Source organism: Suncus etruscus, chromosome 9 (genome assembly GCF_024139225.1).
Source record: "Suncus etruscus isolate mSunEtr1 chromosome 9, mSunEtr1.pri.cur, whole genome shotgun sequence".
In the NCBI taxonomy this organism is placed as follows: Eukaryota; Metazoa; Chordata; class Mammalia; order Eulipotyphla; family Soricidae; genus Suncus; species Suncus etruscus.
Genome location: NC_064856.1, coordinates 59,917,068 through 59,932,131, shown reverse-complemented (window position 1 = coordinate 59,932,131; position 15,064 = coordinate 59,917,068). Strand labels below are relative to the sequence as shown.

The 15,064-nt window shown below is 40.1% G+C and overlaps 1 pseudogene; it reads left to right on the top strand.

Annotated features, from left to right (window-relative positions):
- Window positions 1-4,199: 4,199 nt before the first annotated feature.
- On the top strand, window positions 4,200-4,485 carry LOC126018545 (40S ribosomal protein S27-like; annotated as a pseudogene).
- Window positions 4,486-15,064: the final 10,579 nt, after the last annotated feature.

Below are 15,064 nucleotides of genomic sequence, written 5' to 3'. Positions count from 1 at the left end.
TGCTCCATCCTTTGCTGACAGTGTTGTGTTCTTATTCTTCTGTGCCAACATGATGGCTTCTATCTCTGGACACTTCATGGAAACCTCATGCTAAAAGAGGGCAGAGGGCAAAAGGGCTTCCCCTCATAAAGTTTTTGTCTTTCCCATGAGAAGTAGAAACCCATCTTCAGGTTTCTGGGAACTTCTCATTAATCCAAACAGTATTTCATGACCATCTCAAATTGAAATAAAGTCTGAAAATTTGTGCATTGTTTTCCAGTCTCTCCAAATGACAAAAGAGCAAATAGCTAGAATGCCTATCCAGTGAACTGATCCTACAGCATCTACAAATCACCAATGACAAAGTATAATTTTGTCATTTTAAAATATAGAGTGGTATAAAGACTGTAAGGAAATAACATATCTGGGAGCAATTTCATCATAGTGGATTTGACAAATCCACCACTTTAATTTCCATTTATTTAACTTAGGTCGAACCCAAACCACTGTTACCTTTTCTTTGATGATATTAGTGAATAACTAAAGCAGCTTTTTCAAATCTCAAACTTTCATTTCTGTAGAAAAGAATCCTTTGAATAGTCATTAGCCTAACCTATCGAGTGGAACGACCACAAAATCCTCCCCCAAAGCCTTGGTGTCCTTTTGCTTAATTGTCTCCAAAATAAATTTAATTTCTCTGCCTCTGACCTGAAGTTCACATTAAACTTTTTACTGCCAAGGGTTTGAATTACTGCAAATATGTCCCTTGGGTTTATCCCAGTGGAATTAATAATCAGGGCCCCCACCACAATCTCTTGTTGGCAGTTACTCTGATTCCAACCTCCTTCTTGAACTTTAGACTCATAATTTCCAACTGCCTGCTGGATAAGAACATCTCTGTGATCCAAAGCAAATCAAGCTTGGTATGTCACTGTGATCTCATATTGTTCTCCTGCAAACCCATAGCAAAGAATTGTCAGTCCAATGGTCATATTGTTTAAACTAAAATTTCAGAAGGGTACTCAACTCTTTTCTTGATGTTCTATATCCAGTATAATCTTTGTAAAGTCTATCACATGCATGCTCTCTAATTTGCCTCTTTTTCTTCAGATTATGCCACGCTTACTTTATTTTGTTTTCATTATATAGCAAAAACCATTCAAATATCCTCAAAGAGAAATTTTTGCACCTTTAAGAAATGAAACTAAAGGGCCGGGTAGGTGGCGCTGGAGGTAAGGTGTCTGCCTTGCAAGCGCTAGCCAAGGAAGGACCGCGGTTCGATCCCCCGGCGTCCCATATGGTCCCCCCAAGCCAGGGGCGATTTCTGAGCACATAGCCAGGAGTCACCCCTGAGCGTCAAACGGGTGTGGCCCAAAAACCAAAAAAAAAAAAAAAAAAAAAAAAGAAATGAAACTAAAGCCATAGTGTTTATATGCAAAAGGCAAAGAGACGAGTATCTAGAGAGGTCAGATAGGCAACATATATCCAAATACTGTAATACTATATAGACCATATTAAAGAGTAAGCTTTGCATATATACATATGCATATATATTTGTCATCAACTTGATAATTATGGGATTTGCTAGTGAAAGAATACCAATTCAATTCAATCCTCAGTCTTCACACTGGCTTCAAATAACTTGTTTCAAACTTTTCAAATAAGTTTCAAAGACTGCCATAGCAAAGAGGAGCCTTAAGAGATATAGAAACTAAATGTAATATTGGAACCTGGAGCAGATATAATATAGAGCATTAAATAAAAAGTAAGGAAACAGTACAGAAGGTAGAGCACCTGCCCTGCATATAGCTGACCCATGTTCAATTCCCAACACCACATAGTTTCTGGACCCTGCCAGGAGTAAACTCTGAATACAGAGCCAAGAGTAAGCCCTGAGCATCATTGGGTGTGGCACAAAAGAGGCAAGAAAATATTACTAAATTGTGCTCTTTAGCTAATGATAACATCAATATACGTCATTCATTGACACAAATGAGCCATGTTAAAGTAAGATATCAGTAATACACAGGAAACTGTCCATTGTGGGAACTGTTCTGTACTAGAGTTTTAAGATTTCTGTACATCAAGTGTTCTGACAGGGGCTGTGGAGGATGCGCTTTAGTTTTTCTTCTCAAAGCTTTGTGTTTTTGAGCCTTCCCATGCTACCAAGACAGAAAAGTTAAGAAATTTCCTTGCCTTAGTTTACAAAACTGAGATTACATTTATGATGGGAATGTTGCTCTGACGAAGGGGGGTGTTCTTTACATGACTGAAACCCAAACACTATTATGTTTGTAGTCAAGATGTTTAAATAAAGATATTAATTTTAAAAAACTAGGATTACATGGAGGAGTGAAAGGGGAGATCAAGAAACAGACTAGAACTGACACAAGGATACTAGTAGAGGTTCTGGGCACTTTGGTGGTGGTAATACACAGTAATTATATATCAAAAAAATGATTCATTAAAATGATAACACTATTTAACACTATTTAAACATGTCACCTTGACAATAATAATCATAATTTTTCAAAGGAACTACAAGTCCCTTGTACCCAAAAAATTAAGTTCAATTAAATGAACTCACATGAAATTTGAAAGTTAGTAAGAGAGATAGGCGACATTATCTTGCTGCCAGTTTCTCCTAGAAACCAATATCAGGAACACCTGAATATAAAAAGTTAAATGGGCAACTAATTTTAACTTTTTGTATTGGGAGGGTCACACCTGGCTGTGCTCAGGAATTAATCCTGGCTTTGTATTCAGGGATCACTCCTGACAGGTTCAGGGGACTATATGGAATGCTGGGAATCAAATTAGGGTTGACTACATGCAAGACAAGTGTCCTACTCACTGCGCTTTCTCCTGCCTCTGACCTCAACTTTTTAATGACTGTACCTTCTTTGATGTTGGGAGGCAGCAGCTGTGATAGCCACATCAGAGTCCATAGAAGAGGCATCAGCTTCAAATCCCCCAGTACAGTCACAACAATACATTCTCAAACACATTTCTTTTCTTTATTTTTTTTTCACCCAGCAGTATTCAGAACTTATTCCAAGATCCATGCTCCTGTGCCTAGGGATCACTCCTTGAAGGCCTCAGTAGACCTTATGAGGTGCAGGGATTGAACTTGGTTCAATTGCATATAAGGCAAATGCTCTACACACAGGATTTATAATAGACTCCAGCTCTCCTGATGATTCTGAAAGCACTTATCTCCCTATGTTAAAACTATGTATTTTTGAGGGGGTGTTGGGGACATGTTTGATGGCTGGGATCCCATGTGATCACCCTGAGCTAACCAGGAGTGATCCCTGAGGACTTCCAGTCATGCCCTGAACACACACACACACACACACACACACACACACTGAAAAAATACACCTTTCTGGGTCTAGAGTAATAGTATAAAGGGTAGGGCATTTGCCTTGCATGAATTGACTTGGGTTCTCTTTGAATGCAGAGACAGAAGCCTCAAGAATCTTATGGTGTGGCCCAAAAAAACAAACAAAATGCAACTTTCTATGCTTGGGCTGGACTTGGCATTGTATTTTATTCTGTTCTACAGATATTGCCTTCTATTCTACTGTGGTTTCAACAATGGTTCAAATCCCAGTACTACATATGAACTCGCCTAAACACACAACTGGAGTGGACTTTTCTACACAAGCCCTTAGCTTTGGAGTTTTTTTCCAAAAGATTAGTTTTGTGCTAGTTTTATAGCCTGATCACATTCCAATTTTCTGCAAGACAGTCTTTCTTTCCTCATGGTTCTAAACCAAGATCTAGCATATAATGGGTGCTCAAAATACTTTTGAGGACACACCCAGCAACACTTGGGGCTTACTTTTGGTTCTGTACTCAAAATTCACATCTGGAGGGGCCATATGGGATGCCAGAGATCAAATTTGGGTCAGCTAAATGCAATGCAAGCACCTTACCCATTATACTATCTCTTGGGCCCTGGTGCTATTCAATACACTTTAGAAATAATTAACTCCATAATTTAAAGACAAATCACCAAGAATGTAGCTCAGTGGTAGAACATATACCTTGCAAGTATGAGATCCTGGATTCAATCCCCAGCACCAAAATAATAATAATCAAATAAAAACAAATGACTGTGATGTCAAAACCTAAAAAATGTAAATAATTTATCAAACACAGTCATACCATTGACTTATATTACAGAAAAGTGAACAAAGAGTTTTCCGGCAGTAATGGCCACCCCACGAGAGCGTGCCTCTCACAAGAATCTCATTCATCCCTCTCCAGAGGAAGAGAAGCAGAAGCACAAGAAGTGACTGGTTCAGGGCCCCAACTGAACTACTTCATACACATCACTACTTCATAAACATCAAGTGCCCAGGATGCTATGAAATCACCAGTCTTCAACCATGTACAGACAACAATTTTTTATATGGGCTGATCCACTGTCCTCTGCCAGCCTACAGGACAAAAATCAAGACTTACAGAGGATGGTCCTTCAAAAAGAAGCATCACTAAAAGATTCCTGAAACCTGAAAGTACTTAATTCCCTATATTAAAACTTTCTGGGAGAGACCAGAGTGATAGTACAGAAGAGAGTGTTGCCTTGCAGACAGAAGACCTTGGTTTGATGACCTGCATCCAGGTGGTCCCCTTAGTCACCCAGGAGTGATCCCTAAGCACCTACAGATATGCCCCCAACATCCCTCCCCCTAAAAAAATATTTTTCTTCCCTGGATCCCAACCTTATAACTGACACAGTTCTCTGCAACAGCACCAGGAATCAAACCCCCCCCAGGGGAGTCCCTAATAGTATTCTGGCATCAAATTGCACCAGGATAGGTTCATACAACATCCTGATGATGAGAAAACAGCAACAACTTGATCTAAGGGCAGGCTGCCCTACCTCATCACCTAATGGTGAGATAAAATCAGAAGACACTCCATCCTTTGATCTTTACAAAAACCAAGATCTCTAATTACAGAAGACTGACTACAACAACTGTGACTGAGCAGAACTTCTGGAACCATAAAGAAAGACTCTATCCTAGACTTCGTCCTAGAATCTGTGCAAAAAACAAGATGTTTAATTACAGAGGACTGACTTGGACAACCACACTGAGCAGAACGTTTCCTGGAACCATAAAAAGACCAAAGTGGTTGACAATGAACATGTCCAGAGCCTGCAGTTAATCTCATGATAGTATGCTTCAAGGGTGGAGAAAACCTATACCTCTAGGACCAAGGGAATTTCCTTCCTAATTTCCCCAATGCTTACTTTGCCTATGGAAAAAAAATTTTCATACTAGCCTCCCCTTTCTTTTCTTTTTCTTTCTTTTTTTCTTTTAAACTTATATTTATAGCTTCTAGACAGGGGCTTCTCCCACTTCCTTTTTCTTTTTTTTTAACAAAACCATAGAACATAAATCATTTTATTCTGCCCTCTATTTCTATTTCTTCTTACAAATTGAGAAAAAAATGTGGATGGTATCAGGGGCAAGCAGTCTCACGAGCACTGAGTGGAAATAAAAACTGATCAGACCTAAATACTCAACGCAAAGTCAATGACAATATAATCAAGATACCAAACCACACCAAACTATACACAAAAGAGATCTGTTACACTAGCAGTTCAGGGCACTAAGGGAGGGTGTATGAGATGCATGCTGGGAACAAGGGCAGAGGGAGGTCAACATTGGTGGTGGGAATTGTCCAAATTCACTGTCACTATGTACCTTAAATACAACTGTAAAAGACTGGTAATTCACATTGGTTTTAATAAAAATTACTAAAAAAAAAAAAAAAACCCACACCTTTTTGGTTCTTGGAATTGAGACATGTTATGATTAAAAAATGTCTCCAAGCATTAAAAAAATGAAGTTTTATGGGTTTTTTTTTAAAGTATAATCGGGGGCCCGGAGAGATAGCACAGTGGCGTTTGCTTTGCAAGCAGCCGATCCAGGACCAAAGGTGGTTGGTTCGAATCCCGGTGTCCCATATGGTCCCCCGTGCCTGCCAGGAGCTATTTCTGAGCAGACAGCCAGGAGTAACCCCTGAGCACCGCCGGGTGTGGCCCAAAAACCAAAAAAAAAAAAAAAGTATAATCGATATTTATAATTATATTATTGGCATAATGGTAAATTGTCACTGGTCTTGATTTGATTGTTCTATAATGTATCATACACATATGTATATATGTATTTGATTTTGAGATCAAACCAGGAAGTAATCAGGTCTAATCACAACTTTGTATTTGGGTTTGATCTCAGCACTGCTCAGGAGATCATTGAACTCAGGCTCTCTGCTTGCAAAACACTGTATCTAGCCCTCAAAGTTTTATATTTTAATTTTAAATAATAAGAGACATATAGAGTACTAGAAAGTCAAGTATCTTGCTATATAATTCTGCTTCATATCCTTTATGAAACTACAAGGTTATTAGGGTGATGATTCAGGGAATTCCATTAAACAAATGTTTATGGAGTGATTACCATGTGCTAGTCTAGTCAGTGCTAGACTGCTAGTGATCAAAATGCCAAAGGCAGTATAACTGGTAACTTGCCTTTCAATAAGGCATTTGACAAAGCATCTCACGATCCAGGATGGATAAGGCAGGGAGGGTGAGGGATATAAAATCACTGTGACGTGCTTTTGCAGCTGATTGCATAGCCACACACATACACACGGGGTTGATGAATAACTGGGTGTCCATCAACAGCAAATTTCCCATGCAGTCACAAGAGGCTTTCTTCTACCTGCCTAACCATCATATCCATATGTGACTTGAAAGATGATAAGCTCAAGTTTAGAGGAATAGCTAATAAGTAAAAGTAGCAAGATAAAAAATAATGGAAACAGCATGAAATTCGATGAGAATCATTGTTAAATTCTATAGTTAGTTTCAAAAAACCAACAATATAAATTTGTAGGTATCTTGGCAGAGAGATAGTACAGCAATTAGGATACTTGCATTGCATGAAGACAACATGGATTTGGTCCCCAGCATTCCATATGGTTCCCTGAGCCTACCAAGAGCCAGGAGTAGCCCCTGACCACTTCCAGGTGTGGCCCAAAACAGAACAAAAATTTGTAGGAGTCCTGAGTTGAAAAACTAGACTTTAAGTTTGGGCAGGGGGGGGGGGTGGGGGGGTGTTGTTTATGTTTTCATTTTTATTTTTGCCACAGATTAATGTTATTTGATTGATAAAAGCAAATACTAGATATTTATACCAAAAAATGTGGCTGTCACTGCAGAGACTATGAAAAGTTTGACAAGAATAGTAGAATCCCAAGGTTTAGTGAAATCCTCAAATTCAAATAAATTTGTCCTATTTGATAGTGAAGAAAACTGAAGACCTTGTTTTCTTTTATTTTGTTATTTTTATTGATGTATAGTTTGAAATTGTTTTTTTTTTTCATTTACAGACCTTCTGCACCAATGTTTCAAGGTTCCTCTACCATTATCCCACAGTACCTTCCCACTCCCAGCTCCCTCTATCCCAACCTCCACTGTTCCTGGGGCAATTCTAAGCCATAATAATAAATCTAAGAGATAAGAGAAGGGCTGTTCAATCTTGTTCTAGTCGGAACACTCTAGAGTTGCATTTTCACTCCTAAGTATTTAATTCACCTTGGAACATGGAACACTTAACTCACTTCCATGTAGAAATATTTTCTTATTTTCCTCCTCATCTTGTGTTCAAGCATACTCTCAAAAACAGTAATTTGAGATAGTGTACTTGCCTTGCCTTGCACACAGCCTACCCTATTTTGATACCTAACATCCCAGATAGCCCTCAAACCCTGCAAGGAGGGATCACTAAAAGCAGAGTCAATAGTAAGTCCTAAGTACCACTGGGTGTGACACAAAAACAAACAACAAAAAAAAGCAATATGTTAAATTGAGACAGATGAGCTGACTTTTTCTTCCTTCTTAAGTAGCAAGATTGCAAATCAGTACTGTTCCTGAGGAAACCAGTATTAACTTCTCTTAACTGAAGTCTCTTCTCTTTAGGACTCTACATGGGGATGGGGGTATGTGTATGTGTCTGTCTGTCTGTGTATGAAGTCTGACTTACAGAAAATGATTCCTCACTCCTACCACAGTCAAAAAAATACAATCTTTGATCCTTCTGTCAAACTAGATTATTTTATTCCTTTTATCTTTTTTTTTTTTGGGTCACACCTGGTGGTGTTCAGGGGTTACTCCTGGCTCTGTGCTCAAAAGTCACTCCTGGCAGGCTTGGGGACCATATGGGATGCCAAGATTCAAACCAGGGTCCATCCTGTGCTGGCCACATGCAAGGCAAATGCCTTATCACTGTTCTATCACTCTGGTCCTATTCAAAAATAAAAGGAGTCTTTTAACTTTACCCAAAATTTGTATTATAATTTAGATAATATTGTTATAATAGTTTTAACATTTTTGTGGTTTTGGTGTATTAGTGTACACTACCACCACGGCATGCCCATGAGCCTCCATCAACATCCTTATGCAGGTTGTGGTCCATTTCTTCAATCCCCATCCCAACCCCACTGCTAACTAATCTGAATTTTGTAATCCAGGTAAAGGGTTTGTCATTGTTCAATGCTGTCTATTTTCTTGTTTTGTCTCTCTATATTCTACATCTGTGAGATCATTCAGTATTTTATTTCTTCCTGACTTAATTCACTTAACATGATACTGTTCAGATTTATCCATGTTGCAAACTGCAGAATTTTATCTTTTCTTCAACTGCATATTGTTCCATTGCATATAGGTGCCACACTTTTTTATTCACTCATCTGTAGTTGAACAATTGAGTTGTTTCCATATCCTAGTTATTGCACTAAACACTATAATGAACATAAGTGTGCATACATCCTTTCAAATTAATGTTTTGTGTAAATGGTAGATGCCATATGGAAGTTATGTGGTAATATGGAAGTTCTATTCTTACTTATTTTTAAAAGTTTCTATACTACTTTTTTTTTTTTTTTTTTTTTTTTTTGGTTTTTGGGCCTCGCCCGGCAGCGCTCCGGGACTACTCCTGGCTCTATGCTCAGAAATCGCCCCCGGCAGGCTCAGGGGACCATATGGGATGCTGGGATTCGAACCACTGTTGTTCTGCATGCAAAGCAAACGCCCTACTGCTGTGCTATCTCTCCGACCCCTATACTACTTTTTAAAAAGGTTTAGCCAGACAATATTTCCACCAACAATACATATTTTTGAGGAATATCCATATTGTTTTTTAAAAAGGCTGGACCAAGCTACATTTCCATCAGCAATGAATGAAAATTCCTTTCTCCTACATCCACACTAGCACTGGTTCTGGGGTTTTTTTAGTTTTGTTTTGTTTTGATTTTGGTTTTGGTTTGTGGGTCATACCCGGTGGCTCTCAGGGGTTACTTCTAGCTCTAAGCTAAGAAATCGCTCCTGGCAGGCACGGGGGACCATTTGGGATGCCGGGAATCAAACCACCATCGGTCCTGAATCAGCTGCTCGCAAGGCCAATGCCCTATGGCTGTGCTATCTCTCCGGCCCCTTTACTGTTATTTTTGATGTGTGGCAGTGTCTGTGATGTAAGATGATATTTCATTGTTATTTTGATTTTCATTTCCCTGATGATTAATCAAGTGGAGCATTTTTTTCATACCCTCTCACCCAGCAGTGCGTAGGGGTTACTTCTGGCCCTACACTCAGAAATCGCTCCTGGCAGGCTCAGGGGATCATATGGGATGCCGAGATTTGAACCAACGTCCTTCTGCATGCAAGGCAAAAGGCCTACCGCCATGCTATCTCTCCGACCCACACTCACAATTTTTGATGGTTGATGCTGACTAAAGTGTTCCCTGGTGACTCATGTGAAGTGGGAAGAAGAGAGAGGTCAGCTTCCAGAAGGAAATCTATAATGTTCTCCTCTCCACCTCTGCCACCCTGGAAGGGTTGTAGAGATCTAGGACTGTGATCTTTGCTCTTTACAGGAGAGTAAAATCAGTCCTAGACTTTACGTGTCTGTTTCCTTTCACTCAGAAGATAATTTCAGGAGTAGACGAGCAGTAAAGTAAAATCAGGTTTTAATTTGGGATTTCTGGGGAAGGGGAGAAGGAAAGCAATGCACTTGAGTGGTAAGGTTCAAACCTAAAAGTTATGCTCTGTGCTCAAGATGGTGAATGTTTGAGGGCCAGATTGGTAGCACAATGGTAGGGCGTTTGCCTCACGGTCAATCCAGGACCAATTCCCCCAAGCTAGGAGTGATTTCTGAGTGCATAGCCAGGAGTAACCTTTGAGCATCACAGGGTGTGGCCGAAAACACAAGAAAAATAGATAGATAGATAGATAGATAGATAGATAGATAGATAGATAGATAGATAGATAGATAGATAGATAGATAGATAGATAAATAAATAAATAAATATAAAAAAAGATTGTGAATGCTTCATTTCATTTAATACTCCTGGTAAATGCAGAACTAATAGATCACTTAACTGATAGAACACTTGCATAACTAAAAACTCAACTCAAAATGATCAAAAGAAGAGAATTATTGGTTCACAGACTTAAAACCTCAGAGGTAGATCAGGAGTGCATATGGGTTGGTTGGGGAGTTATGCAGTACTGTTCAAGGTGAGAGCATCCTTCTAGGATTAGCCTTTCAGTTTCTGATTGGTTCACTGGTGCCAGTAGGATCACCTAGAGTCCACCTTCTGAGAAAATAGACAAGAGTGAGTTTTTCTATAAACTTCTTCAAGCTCACTGGCCTGAAACAGGCATAATATCCACCATTGGTATGTAACCATAGCCTAGAAATGGAACTACACTAACCCTGAGACTGCAGGAGTGGACTACTTTGGAGAAGGGAATTGAGAACATCCTAACAAAACTAGTGCTGGGGACTGAAAGGAGAACATATGTTGAGGAGGTAATCCCAAGGTTCACTTAGAAATGGTTTCCCCCTGTGGCAAGTCAGCCCCTGAAGAGGTTGACTGATGGTGGGATGGAGGATGAGGCCTTTTTCTTCCAGCTCGGAGCACGCGTCTGCCACTCTGTCTAGCCCACGGTTCTGAGGTGAAACGGCGGGCAAACACCAATCAGTTTAGGATGAGTAACATAGTAATCCCCTAAAATATTTACATACACAACACCCCCAATTTTATGACAGAAAAACAGCAGCTAGGCAAGACCATACCAAACTATACATAAGCTTCCAAATCAGGATTCTCACCCTGCTGGCTTGTCCTAACACCAGAGCACCTTGAGGAACCAAACTCAAGAAAAGTTGGAATTGTCAAAGCTTCCCCCTCAGGCAGAAGAGTACAGTTAGAGAAACAAAGCCTGAGTCATTTTCAATAGACTCATAACTGCGACTAGAGGGATCACTGACCCCATGGAATAGGTTAAGTGATGTAGCTTTCTAAACATAAAGCAATATATTAATACTGTTTTACATGATACCTCAATTATTTTAATTGTGTGGGTTAGAAGATTAGGTGAAGGATCTGTGGAGACAATTCAGTGGGATGGAACATAGACTTTACATGCAGGAGTTGAACCAGGAGTAATGAATGGAGTACCAGGAGTAACCCCTGAGAATTGATGGCTGTGGCCCTAAAACAAAACAAAAACACAAATATAAAAAAAAGTACTAAGTAGGGAGTAGCCCCTACACAACACCTGATATGAGAGCCACTCCCACCCCACCCCACCACCACCAACAGAGAGCATAAACAAAAATGGGGAGAAAGGGTTTCATAATACTGGGAACATCTCAGCCACTCTGATGACTTCCAGGAGTCACTAATGTTGTGCACCCCCACAAGACAACAGCAATTCTGTATCCCCAAGCCAATCAGGCTTCTTCCAGGCTCGGCAGAGATCCAAATCGTCAGAGATCTAAAGAGATGAGACAGATCTAAAGAAAGATCTAAAGAGAAGATCTAAAGAGAAGAGATCTAAAGAGAAGAGACAACGTTTCTGTTACCCATGGTGGCAATTTCCAGAGCACTGCCTTTCAAGTCCACCCGGGGTGAAGTTGGTGTTGTAGGCTAGGCTAGGAACGTGGCCATAGTGTCTAACTTTGCTCCTCCTGAGGAATGCCTTCCAAGTTCCAAAGGGCAGAGTTGCAGATTGACTTCTGGAGCATAGCCCTTTCCACTGCTGGGAACTGCCTTTGTTTGACTTGTTTATTCAGGAGAATTTTTCTGGACTTTCACCCAGCAGCTGCCAGGCATGAAGTAACTTAGCTTTGGCCAACACAGGGTGGAGGACAAAGCGTGCACCTACATCTCCCAGTGCTAATTGCGCACTAAGCTACACCATTGGAGGGGAGAAGGGCAGAGCCTTCCAAGGCCATAATACAGATGTTGTCTGACAAGAAACTTCATTTAAGGAGTGTAAATCTCCCACTCCAGCTCCAAGAAGCTGTATACATTCACAGGGCTTGAAAAGCTTTTGCAGCTTTTGAGGATCGTTGATCATAAATTTTCCCTAAGCAGCTGTTTTTTATCCCTCCTGTTTAGATGGCTCACAAGACTCAGACTTGAGCATCTCGGTCTGCCCAGCCCTGCACTGGCCTTGAAGATTCCTGTGTTCTATTTTGAGCAATTTTATGGCTCATGATCCTGGCAAATAGATCCATCTTCTGACACTATTTAGAGTCTGATGTAAGTGTGAACTCGATAATGACCTTTAAAGTCATGATATGATGTTCTGTTTAAAGCGCTCCTCTCTTCCTCAGAGCATCTACAAGGTCCTCCCACCCATCTGAATGGCCTCTAGGAGAGTGCCTCAAGTTTCTGTCCATTTGTTGTGGCCAGCTCTTGTGATGTCTAAAGCTACAAATAGCACACAGGCCTGCAGAAACCAGACCTTATGCTTCTGAAGCTCTTGCAGTCCATTTGGATATGCCTAGTAGTGACAGACTCATCCGAGTCCTATTTTTCTCTCTAGAAATTTAAACATCTTCCTCCAAACTCATGAAACCACATTCCACCAGTTCTCCACAATGCATAGTTACTAGAACTTAATGTCTCAAGCTTGACATGGCTAAAAGCATGACTATATCCATAGCTTAATTTTAGGTGACTCACCAGAAGAGAAGAGCTATTTTAAACAGAATTTTAGTAGTAACTAAGATTACATTTGTTCTAGGAAAAACAGACTGACAGAACAAAAGGCTAACATAATATTTTGAAATGTACTTTTTAAGTTCATAGAGGCTTGTTACCAAGCACAATAGGAAAGGTAAAAATTGGTATCTAAAACATTCAAACAACTGTATGTATCCTGCCACCAGCCAGCAGAAGTGTGTTCATCAGAAGACAAGTTTGCAGAAATAGTGACTGTCTTGTGACTCTATCACCAGGTAGCTGCATAAATTACCTTGCAAAATAGTATGTGTCAAGAATGGCCATGACAACCTAACGAGGGCAGAGATTATCCATCAGAACCCTATTTTATGATCAGCTTCCGTTCTTATGATGACAAATATTCTCTCTTTTCTGCCCCAAGGTACACGTCCATCGTGGGGTCTCTACATTCTTAGGCTAGGAGAGAGCATCTACGGGGAGTCAGAGATCAATAAATTTATGAGTTAGGGCTCAAGTCAAGAACATAGGTCAGGGGCCAGAGAGACAGCACAGTCGTAGGACATTTGGCTTGCACACAGCAGACCCAGGACCGACGGTGGCTCAATCCCGGCATCTCATATAGTCCCCAAGTCTGCCAGGGGCAATTTTTGAGTGCACAACCAAGAGTAATCCCTGAGAACTGCAGGGTATGATCCTAAAACAAAACAAAAAAACAACAAAAAACATAGGTCAACACTAATTCCATTATTCTCCTAAGAAGCTGTCTTAACTTGTGAAAAAGCAAAATACAACATTTTTGTATATACAACATTCTGAATACAATGTTATGAATAATTTCAAGAGATCGCAGTATACAAAATATAATATGAAATATAATATGATGCTGTATCATATCACTCACTTTTAAACCGTAAAAATTGAAATCCAGGGGTTGGAGAAAATGGTAGATTTTAGTTTGTGCATAAACTTACATGCTGGTGGCCAATATTCAAACTCCAGCACCACTTCAACACCTAGCATTATCAGGAACAACCTCTGAGCACTGAGATATGAGCATCCCCTAATAAGTACTGTGTAGAACCCCAAAACCAAATTAAATTAATAAAAATCACAATTTTCTAACAGTATCTTTATTAAGCATGATTAAACATTACAATATTAAACTTTTTCTAACAGGATCAATATTAAGCTTCTCACCATCACACATGTACCACACAAAAGGCTACTTATAGAAGGTGATGGATGTGCTATTAATCTTTTCACAATACATACATATATCAAATCATCAAATTAAATAATTTAAATAGATGTTTTCCCAAGCACTATCAAGAATGATACCTGGGGGCCGGGAAGGTGGCGCTAGAGGTAAGGTGTCTGCCTTGCAAGTGCTAGCGTAGGACGGACCGCGGTTCGATCCCCCGGCATCCCATATGGTCCCCCCAAGCCAAGGGCGATTTCTGAGCGCATATCCAGGAGTAACCCCTGAGCGTCAAATGGGTGTGGCCCAAAAACCAAAAAAAAAAAAAAAGAATGATACCTGAGCACAGCCAGCTAAGACACTCCCAAAGCAAGGCTAAGGATATATAGTTCAGTGGGTGAGCCCCTGTCTCATATGTGTGAGACGCTGGATTGTATTCCCTATACCAGGAAAGACATTCTGAGAGAAGAGGGGTGCTGATACCACTATGCCAACTCAGTGCTTCTGAGAAATAAACTCTTAATCACATTAGTTTCCACCCCTTCCGAAGAAACAGATAATGCTTTAATATTCCCTGAATTATTTGTGTTTTATTTTAGTTTTGATGTCATTTGGTTTTGATGTCATACCCAGCAGAGTTCGGGGAGCTACTGCTGACTCTGCACTTAGTAATCACTCCTATCAATGCTCAGGGGACCATATTGGATGCCGGGAATCAAACCTAGGTCAGCCACATGCAAAGCAGAGCCTTAAGCACTGTATTATCACTCTGGCTCCAATCCCTAATTTTATTTTCATTTTTTAGGTCACACCAGTGCTCAGGGGTTA